This window comes from Salvelinus fontinalis, chromosome 6, assembly GCF_029448725.1.
Source record: "Salvelinus fontinalis isolate EN_2023a chromosome 6, ASM2944872v1, whole genome shotgun sequence".
Lineage (NCBI taxonomy): Eukaryota > Metazoa > Chordata > Actinopteri > Salmoniformes > Salmonidae > Salvelinus > Salvelinus fontinalis.
Genome location: NC_074670.1, coordinates 438,095 through 450,594, shown reverse-complemented (window position 1 = coordinate 450,594; position 12,500 = coordinate 438,095). Strand labels below are relative to the sequence as shown.

The following is a 12,500-nucleotide window of genomic DNA, read 5'->3' as shown; positions in this document are numbered from 1 at the left end:
GTGATAGAGGCCAGCATGTCTTCATGCCTGGCTGGATGGATATTGCGATTCCAATTTGACCTCTGTTTAATATAATACCATGCTGAAACAGACACAACTCTCCCTGGTACAAGACTGGTGTTCACTAGCTCTGCCTGTCATTCATCTTCACTGACAAGGCACTCTAATAAAGCTCACAGAGACAGCTGAGAAAAAGAGGCATGGAGAGAGAGAGAAGGGGAGAGAGAGGGGGGAGCTAAAAAGGGAGTTGGAGAGGGAGAAAGAGATGGAGGGAGGGAGAAAGAGATTGCGAGAGAGAGAGGGAGAAAGAGAGAAAGAGATGGCAAGAGAGAGGGAGAGGGAGGGAGAGAGAAGGGGAGAGAGAGGGGGGAGCTAAAAGGGAGTTGGAGAGGGAGAAAGAGATGGAGGGAGAGAGAAAGAGATTGTGAGAGAGAGCTGGAGAAAGAGAGAAAGAGATTGCGAGAGAGAGAGGGAGAAAGAAAGAAAGAGATGGCAAGAGAGAGGGAGAGGGAGAGGGAGGGAGAGAGAAGGGGAGAGAGAGGGGGGAGCTAAAAGGGAGTTGGAGAGAGAGAAAGAGATTGCGAGAGAGAGCTGGAGAAAGAGAGAAAGAGATGGCGAGAGAGAGAGAGGGAGAAAGAGAGAAAGAGATGGCGAGAGAGAGGGAGAGGGATGGATGGATGGCCGACCAGCAAGCTGCTCAGCCAGCAAGCTATTCAGCCAGCCTCTGTCTCATTATTAGATGTTACAAAGTACCCTGGTAGTGCCTCAGCCATGCACAGCCATGCAAAACATATTTTATTCAGAAACATCCCAGTGAGGCTGTTTTAAAAAAGCTGCTGTTACAGAATGACCTTAGACATCAGAGAGATATTAGACATGCACATTGGTAAAGAAAAAAGACTTGCACTGATCCCCACCTGTTCGTCCTTTCTGCGGACCGCTCCGATGCCCACAATAGGGCTAATGATCTAGGGCGATTTTAGTCTCTGTCAAGGTTTATGACTTAGAATAGATAAGACAGGCTCCTCTTTCTTTGTTTAATGTGTCCTATCAGAGTTTCACATTTCCTCTATTAGTATCTCCTGAATGATAATTCAGTGGCAGGCAGCTCTGGTCCTGGAGGGCCGCAGGTTTGGGATTTAACCAACCAGGAAGACCAGGTGTGTTGAATTTAGGCTGAACTGACCTGATCCATTAGCTCAGTTGGTCAGGTGTGCTGCTTAGTTGTGGCACTCCAGGAACAGGGTTGTCTACCCCTGACAGCCATTCATTAAACAGACTAGCTAGATTAGTTATGATAGATATATGATTATTGTTATTCATGTTATTATTACTATTATTATTACTAGTATTACTGTTATTACTATTATTATTACTAGTATTACTGTTATTACTATTATTATTACTAGTATTACTGTTATTACTATTATTATTACTGATAGTACTGTTATTATTACTAGTATTACTGTTATTACTATTATTATTATATTATTACTGTTATTACTATTATTATTACTAGTATTACTGTTATTACTATTATTATTACTAGTATTACTGTTATTACTATTATTATTACTAGTATTACTGTTATTACTATTATTGTTACTGGTAGTACTGTTATTACTATTATTATTACTTTTAGTACTGGTATTATTATATTATTACTGTTAGTACTGTTATTACTATTATTATTACTGTTAGTACTGTTATTACTATTATTATTACTGTTAGTACTGTTATTACTATTATTATTACTGTTAGTACTGTTATTACTATTATTATTACTGTTAGTACTGGTATTATTATATTATTACTGTTAGTACTGGTATTACTATTATTATTACTGTTAGTACTGTTGTTATTACTATTATTATTACTGTTAGTACTGGTATTATTATATTATTACTGTTAGTACTGTTATTACTATTATTATTACTGTTAGTACTGTTATTACTATTATTATTACTGTTAGTACTGTTATTACTATTATTATTACTGTTAGTACTGTTATTATTACTAGTATTACTGTTAGTACTGTTATTACTACTAGTATTACTGTTAGTACTGTTATTACTATTATTATTACTGTTAGTACTGTTATTACTATTATTATTACTGTTAGTACTGTTATTACTATTATTATTACTGTTAGTACTGTTATTATTACTAGTATTACTGTTATTACTATTATTATTACTGTTAGTACTGTTATTATTACTATTACTAGTAGTACTGTTATTATTATATTATTACTGTTAGTACTGTTATTATTACTATTATTAGTAGTAGTACTGTTATTATTACTATTATTACTGTTAGTACTATTATTATTATATTATTAGTAGTAGTACTGTTAATATTACTATTATTAGTAGTAGTACTGTTATTATTACTATTATTACTGTTATTACTGTTATTATTATATTATTAGTAGTAGTACTGTTATTATTACTATTATTACTGCTAGTACTGTTATTATTATATTATTAGTAGTAGTACTGTTATTATTACTAGTATTAGTCGTACTGTTATTATTACTATTATTAGTAGTACTGTTATTATTAGATTATTACTGTTAGTACTGTTATTATTACTATTAATAGTAGTACTGTTATTACTATATTATTACTGTTAGTACTGTTATTATTACTGTTATTACTGTTAGTGCTGTTATTATTACTAGTATTAGTAGTACTGTTATTATTACTTTTATTACTGTTAGTACTGTTATTATTACTATTATTAGTAGTACTGTTATTATTACTATATTATTACTGTTAGTACTGTTATTATTATATTATTACTGTTAGTACTGTTATTATTACTATTATTAGTAGTACTGTTATTGTTATATTATTACTGTTAGTACTGTTATTATTACTAGTATTAGTAGTACTGTTATTACTATATTATTACTGTTAGTACTGTTATTACTATATTATTACTGTTAGTACTGTTATTATTACTATTATTATTAGTACTGTTATTGTTATACTATTACTGTTAGTACTGTTATTATTATTAGTATTAGTAGTACTGTTATTATTACTAGTATTAGTAGCACTGTTATTATTACTGGTATTAGTAGTACTGTTATTAGTATATTATTACTGTTAGTACTGTTATTATTACTATTATTAGTAGTACTGTTATTATTATATTATTACTGTTAGTACTGTTATTATTTTATTATTACTGTTATTACTGTTATTATTATATTATTACTGTTAGTACTGTTATTATTATATTATTACTGTTAGTACCGTTATTATTACTAGTATTAGTAGTACTGTTATTATTATATTATTACTGTTAGTACTGTTATTATTGCTAGTATTAGTAGTACTGTTATTATTACTAGTATTAGTAGTACTGGTATTATTATATTATTACTGTTAGTACTGTTATTACTAGTAATATTACTGTTAGTACTGTTATTATTACTATTATTAGTAGTACTATTATTATTATATTATTACTGTTAGTACTGTTATTATTACTATTATTACTGTTAGTACTGTTATTATTATTATATTATTGCTTTTAGTACTGTTATTATTATATTATTACTGTTAGTACCGTTATTATTACTAGTATTAGTAGTACTGTTATTATTATATTATTACTGTTAGCACTGTTATTATTACTAGTATTAGTAGTACTGTTATTATTATATTATTACTGTTAGTACTGTTATTATTACTAGTATTAGTAGTACTGTTATTATTACTAGTATTAGTAGTACTGTTCTTATTATATTATTACTGTTAGTACTGTTATTATTACTTGTATTAGTAGTACTGTTATTATTACTAGTATTAGTAGTACTGTTATTATTATATTATTACTGTTAGTACTGTTATTATTATATTATTACTGTTAGTACTGTTATTATTATATTATTACTGTTAGTACTGTTATTATTATATTATTACTGTTAGTACTGTTATTATTATATTATTACTGTTAGTACTGTTATTATTATATTATTACTGTTAGTACTGTTATTATTATATTATTACTGTTAGTACTGTTATTATTACTGTTAGTACTGTTATTATTACTAGTATTAGTAGTACTGTTATTATTACTAGTATTAGTAGTACTGTTATTATTATATTATTACTGTTAGTACTGTTATTATTATATTATTACTGTTAGTACTGTTATTATTATTATTATTATTACTGTTAGTACTGTTATTATTATATTATTACTGTTATTACTGTTATTATTATATTATTAGTAGTACTGTTATTATTATATTATTAGTAGTACTGTTATTATTATATTATTACTGTTAGTACTGTTATTATTATATTATTACTGTTAGTACTGTTATTATTACTATTATTACTGTTAGTACTGTTATTATTATATTATTACTGTTATTACTGTTATTATTATATTATTAGTAGTACTGTTATTATTATATTATTAGTAGTACTGTTATTATTATATTATTAGTAGTACTGTTATTATTATATTATTACTGTTAGTACTGTTATTACTGTTATTATTATATTATTAGTAGTACTGTTATTTTTATATTATTAGTAGTACTGTTATTATTACTATTATTACTGTTAGTACTGTTATTATGACTATTATTACTGTTAGTACTGTTATTACTGTTATTATTATATTATTAGTAGCACTGTTATTAGTATATTATTACTGTTAGTACTGTTATTATTACTAGTATTAGTAGTACTGTTATTATTACTAGTATTAGTAGTACTGTTATTATTATATTATTACTGTTAGTACTGTTATTATTACTAGTATTATTACTGTTAGTACTGTTATTATTGTATTATTACTGTTTGTACTGTTATTATTACTAGTATTATTACTGTTAGTAATGTTATTATTACTATTATTAGTAGTACTGTTATTATTATATTATTACTGTTAGTACTGTTATTATTACTAGTATTATTACTGTTAGTACTGCTATTATTACTGTTATTAGTAGTACTGTTATTATTACTATTATTACTGTTGGTATTGTTATTATTACTAGTATTACTGTTAGTACTGTTATTATTACTAGTCTTATTACTGTTAGTACTGTTATTATTACTAGTATTAGTAGTACTGTTATTATTATATTATTACTGTTAGTATTGTTATTATAACAATTATTACTGTTATTGCTGTTATTATTACTAGTATTAGTAGTACTGTTGTTATTACTAGTATTAGTAGTACTGTTAGTACTGTTATTATTACTAGTATTAGTAGTACTGTTATTATTACTAGTATTAGTAGTACTGTTATTATTATATTGTTACTGTTAGTATTGTTATTATTACTATTATTACTGCTATTACTGTTATTATTACTAGTATTAGTAGTGCTGTTATTATTACTAGTATTATTACTGTTAGTACTGTTATTATTACTAGTATTAGTAGTACTGTTATTATTACTAGTATTAGTAGTACTGTTATTATTACTAGTATTAGTAGTACTGTTAGTACTGTTATTATTACTGGTATTAGTAGTACTGTTATTATTACTAGTATTAGTAGTACTGTAATTATTATATTATTACTGTTAGTATTGTTATTATTACTATTATTACTGTTATTACTGTTATTATTACTGGTATTAGTAGTACTGTTATTATTACTTGTATTATTACTGTTAGTACTGTTATTATTACTAGTATTAGTAGTACTGTTATTATTACTAGTATTAGTAGTACTGTTATTATTATATTATTACTGTTAGTATTGTTATTATTACTATTATTACTGTTAGTACTGTTATTATTATATTATTACTGTTATTACTGTTATTATTACTAGTATTATTACTGTTAGTACTGTTATTATTACTAGTATTAGTAGTACTGTTATTATTACTATTATTAGTAGTACTGTTATTATTACTAGTATTATTACTGTTAGTACTGTTATTATTACTATTATTACTGTTAGTACTGTTATTATTATTACTATTATTACTGTTAGTACTGTTATTATTATTATATTATTACTGTTAGTACGGTTATTATTATTATATTATTACTGTTAGTACGGTTATTATTACTATTATTAGTAGTACTGTTATTATTATATTATTACTGTTAGTACTGTTATTATTACTATTATTAGTAGTACTGTTATTATTACTAGTATTATTACTGTTAGTACTGTTATTATTACTATTATTACTGTTGGTACTGTTATTATTATTATATTATTACTGTTAGTGCTGTTATTATTACTATTATTAGTAGTACTGTTATTATTACTATTATTACTGTTAGTACTGTTATTATTATTATTATATTATTACTGTTAGTACTGTTATTATTATTATATTATTACTGTTAGTACTGTTATTATTACTAGTATTATTACTTTTAGTACTGTTATTATTACTATTATTAGTAGTACTGTTATTATTACTATTATTACTGTTAGTACTGTTATTATTATATTATTACTGTTAGTACTGTTATTATTATATTATTACTGTTAGTACTGTTATTATTATATTATTACTGGTAGTACTGTTATTATTATATTATTACTGGTAGTACTGTTATTATTATATTATTACTGTTAGTACTGTTATTATTATATTATTACTGTTAGTACTGTTATTATTACTATTATTACTGTTGGTACTGTTATTATTATATTATTACTGTTATTATTATATTATTACTGTTAGTACTGTTATTATTACTAGTATTAGTAGTACTGTTATTATTACTATTGTTAGTAGTACTGTTATTATTACTAGTATTATTACTGTTAGTACTGTTATTATTACTATTATTACTGTTAGTACTGTTATTATTATTATATTATTACTGTTAGTACTGTTATTATTATTATATTATTACTGTTAGTACGGTTATTATTACTATTATTAGTAGTACTGTTATTATTATATTATTACTGTTAGTACTGTTATTATTACTATTATTAGTAGTACTGTTATTATTACTAGTATTATTACTGTTAGTACTGTTATTATTACTATTATTACTGTTAGTACTGTTATTATTACTATTATTACTGTTAGTACTGTTATTATTACTAGTATTAGTAGTACTGTTATTATTATATTATTACTGTTAGTACTGTTATTATTATATTATTACTGTTAGTACTGTTATTATTACTATTATTACTGTTGGTACTGTTATTATTATATTATTACTGTTATTATTATAATATTACTGTTAGTACTGTTAATATTACTAGTATTAGTAGTACTGTTATTATTACTATTATTAGTAGTACTGTTATTATTACTGTTGTTATTACTATTACTATATTCTTATTCTTACTCTTATTGTTCTTATTACTATTCTTATTATATTATTACTATTATTATATTATTATTATTCTTGTTATTATTACTATTATTATATTATTATTACTATTAATATTATATTATTATTATTATTCTTGTTATTAGTACTATTATTATATTATTATTACTATTATTATATTATTATTATTATTCTTGTTATTATTACTGTTATTATATTATTAGTCTTGTTATTATATTATTATTACTATTATTATATTATTATTATTATTCTTGTTATTAGTACTTTTATTATATGATTATTACTATTATTATATTATTGTTATTATTCTTGTTATTATTACTATTATTATATTATTACTATTATTATTATGACTGTTATTATTACTATTATTATATTAATACTATTATTATTATATTATTATTATTGTTATTATTAATATTATTATATTATTATTATTCTTTTTATTAGTACTATTATTATATTATTATTACTATTATTATATTATTATTATTCTTGTTATTATTACTATTATTATATTATTATATTATTATTTGTATTATTACTATTATTATTTATTGTTATTATTTGTATTATTATTATTAATGGTGCTATTAGTATTATTATTAATGGTATTATTATTATTATTACTATTATTATTATTATTATTAATTGCCCCTGATGTGCCTGTCTTCCCTTTCCATCCACATATATGGTCTGATAATCATCCATACATTAACAACAGACTGTATAGATATGGTCTGATAATCATCCATACATTAACAACAGACTGTATAGATATGGTCTGATAATCATCCATACATTAACAACAGACTGTATAGATATGGTCTGATAGTCATCCATACATTAACAACAGACTGTATAGACATGGTCTGATAGTCATCCATACATTAACAACAGACTGTATAGATATGGTCTGATAGTCATCCATACATTAACAACAGGCTGTATAGATATGGTCTGATAGTCATCCATACATTAACAACAGACTGTATAGATATGGTCTGATAGTCATCCATACATTAACAACAGACTGTATAGATATGGTCTGATAGTCATCCATACATTAACAACAGACTGTATAGATATGGTCTGATAGTCATCCATACATTAACAACAGACTGTATAGATATGGTCTGATAATCATCCATACATTAACAACAGACTGTATAGATATGGTCTGATAGTCATCCATACATTAACAACAGACTGTATAGACATGGTCTGATAGTCATCCATACATTAACAACAGACTGTATAGACATGGTCTGATAGTCATCCATACATTAACAACAGACTGTATAGATATGGTCTGATAGTCATCCATACATTAACAACAGACTGTATAGATATGGTCTGATAGTCATCCATACATTAATAACAGACTGTATAGATATGGTCTGATAGTCATCCATACATTAACAACAGACTGTATAGATATGGTCTGATAGTCATCCATACATTAACAACAGACTGTATAGATATGGTCTGATAGTCATCCATACATTAACAACAGACTGTATAGATATGGTCTGATAGTCATCCATACATTAACAACAGACTGTATAGATATGGTCTGATAGTCATCCATACATTAACAACAGACTGTATAGACATGGTCTGATAGTCATCCATACATTAACAACAGACTGTATAGATATGGTCTGATAGTCATCCATACATTAACAACAGACTGTGTAGACATGGTCTGATAGTCATCCATACATTAACAACAGACTGTATAGATATGGTCTGATAGTCATCCATACATTAACAACAGACTGTATAGACATGGTCTGATAGTCATCCATACATTAACAACAGACTGTATAGACATGGTCTGATAGTCATCCATACATTAACAACAGACTGTATAGACATGGTCTGATAGTCATCCATACATTAACAACAGGCTGTGATGTGTAGATATGATCTCTGTCATTCCTATCCATAGAAATATAACTATGTCCCTATCCATCCAGGCCGAGCCATTAAGCATGTGAAAGAATCTATCTTCACCTCAGAAGGAGGAGTGAGGAGGGGGGTTCCTAAAGTACTGGTGGTCCTCACCGATGGCCGTTCCCAAGACGACGTCAACAAGGTCTCCAAGGAGATGCAGATGGAAGGTGAGTGGCATAGTGTGAGTCCCAAATAGTGCCCTATTCTCTGTACTGTAGAGTGCACTACTCTGGACAAAAGTAGTGTGGGAATAGGGAATAGGGTGTTATTGTGGATAAAACCCATGTTTCTTCCTCTGAGGACAGTACACTATTCCATTGTATTATATTGTTGTAACAGAACTATTCATGGCTATCATACCAAAACAAAACTTAGAGAGAAATATGCTAGTGGTAGGAGGGTCACTTAGCAAGTCAGAGAGTGGTAAGATAGGCCAATCAAATGGTTTCTTTGGAATTGTTTTTGCTTTATTGCTGAAGAAAAACAAAATATTGTTTTAAAATCTTAACGTTGGATGTCTTTGAAGGCTACATCATCTTTGCCATCGGCTTTGCTGATGCGGACTACGGAGAGTTGGTGAACATCGCCAGCAAACCCAGCGACAGACACGTCTTCTTTGTGGACGATTTGGACGCTGTCAAGAAAATTGAGGAGCAGCTGATCACTTTTGTGTGTGAGGCTGCCACTGCCAGTAAGTACTGCCAGAACTGAAGTAGCTGCCATTGGAAGAATGTTCCAGAACTCATATAATCTACTGTAGAATAGAGACAGATGTTAGGTTTGGTCATGTGGTTTCCAGAACTCATATAATCTACTGTAGAATAGAGACAGATGTCAGGTTTGGTCATGTGATTTAATTTAATAGTTATTATTACAAAGCAGAGGATTCATCCACATTTAAATCAATCTTAATAAGAGGATCTTGATTCATGATGAGATGACAGTGATTAATATCCTATTCATTATTTAACCAACCCTTTCATCCATCTTGTTTTAGCTTGTCCATCGGTTCTGATGAGTGGCAACACTATGGCAGGTAAACTATGTAAAACACATACAGCTTGTTACTGCTTTATAGTCATAGAATGTGTATCCATATTGAGATAAACCTCTCTCAATGTACAGGCAATATTGATTGTCTGATCCCACCAAGTCATTCACAGGAGAGACTCGTGTCCCTGGCTATTGTCAGGAGCAGCATGTAGTCTGCCATGTGGTTCTAGTTCAAATCCGGTCAGATAAAGTTACATAGAGTCAGAGTGTAGTGGAGGGTGTACGCCGTGTACCACCGTATTGTACACCGGGCATTGCGTATACTCACTTCTTAATCCCTACGATGCGTATCACAGTAGTGTAGTGGAGGGTATACGCCGTGTACCACCGTATTGTACACCGGGCATTGCGTATACTCACTTCTTAATCCCTACGATGCGTATCACAGTAGTGTAGTGGAGGGTATACGCCGTGTACCACCGTATTGTACACCGGGCATTGCGTATACTCACTTCTTAATCCCTACGATGTGTATCACAGTAGTGTAGTGGAGGGTATACGCCGTGTACCACCGTATTGTACACCGGGCATTGCGTATACTCACTTCTTAATCCCTACGATGCGTATCAAAGTAGTGTAGTGGATACGCCGTATCAATGAGGCTGATGGAACACAGAATGTTTAGCTTCAAAAGTTGTAAATGTTTTCCCATTTTAGGCTTTAAGCTGCTTTAAAGGGAGGCAAGACATGCCTCATAATGTGAAGTAAAACGTCCCGTTTTAAACAGTTAAGGAACAGGAAGAATATAGCGATGCTAATGACAGGCCTCACCGTCTTCTGATAGATGGTGAAACTTCCCCAAAAACCTTCTCAATGAAATGTTACCTGCTACAAAGTAGTCCCTGCCAGCCTGGCAGAATGACAGGCCTCACCGTCTTCTGATAGATGGTGAAACTTCCCCAAAAACCTTCTCAATGAAATGTTACCTGCTACAAAGTAGCCCCTGCCAGCCTGGCAGCCTTTGCATCAGTCCAGTGGCTGTTTGGCCGTCCCCATCTCATGTGCTGTAGAAACACAGCTAACCACTTCAATTAAAAAGGTAACTACACTCAAAAATCTACATTTCTACGATTTTTCTCAAAAGCGGTCTCCTGATGTGGTTTAGGCATTGTTATGGACTTAGAACACCCAATTCTGTTGTTTTTATATTAAGAAAGGGTGACTTTAAGAGCAAAATCCTGAAGGATATTTTTTTTTTCTGAAACCTGTGAATTCCTGACTCAGTTGACAGCCTCATTTATCTGTTTCAATAGTAGACCTACTATTAGCCTACTTGCACAGTACAGCTGGGGTTGGCCTGACTGTGAAAGACCGATATGGAATTCATAACTTTAGGTCCTTCAGAGTGTATGTCACTGTTTCTCATAGGTTTTTTCACAGAGTTCGCCTTTTCTTCGCCGGGTGGGGAATAGGAAATACTATCCAGAGGGAGAGTGGTTGACAGAATGACATGATTATTACTATGTATATATCCAGCGCCTAAACACTATTTTCTACCATGGCACATTTTGTTGCTTGAAGATAAAAATGTGTACCATTTTATTCTAGTATTCTACTATCTCTACGGTTCTCTATGGTTCTCTGTTGTTCTCTATTGTTCTCTATGGTTCTCTGTTGTTCTCTGTTGTTCTCTATGTTTCTCTGTTGTTTTCTATGGTTCTCTGTTGTTCTCTATGGTTCTCTATGGTGCTCTGTTGTTCTCTATGGTTCTCTGTTGTTCTCTGTTGTTCACTATGTTTCTCTGTTGTTCTCTATGGTTCTCTACGGTGCTCTGTTGCTCTCTATGGTTCTCTGTTGTTCTCTGTTGTTCTCTGTTGTTCTCTATTGTTCTCTATGGTTCTCAATGGTTCTCTGTTGTTCTCTGTTGTCTCTGTTGTTCTCTATGGTTATCTGTTGTTCTCTATGGTTCTCTATTGTTCTCTGTTGTTCTCTGTTGTTCTCGATGGTTCTCTGTTGTTCTCTGTTGTTCTCTGTTGTTCTCTATGGTTCTCTGTTGTTCTCTATGGTTCTATGTTGTTCTCTATGGTTCTATGTTGTTCGCTATGCTTCTCTGTTGTTCTCTGTTGTTCTCTATGGTTCTCTGTTCTCTACGGTTCTCTGTTGTTCTCTGTTCTCTACGGTTCTCTGTTGTTCTCTGTTGTTCTCTGTTGTTCTCTATAGTTCTCTA

At 29.3% G+C, this 12,500-nt stretch overlaps 1 pseudogene; it reads left to right on the top strand.

Moving 5' to 3' along the window:
- The window catches only part of LOC129856747 (collagen alpha-1(XIV) chain-like), a 194,571-nt pseudogene that overhangs the window by 77,375 nt on the left and 104,696 nt on the right, over positions 1–12,500 (top strand).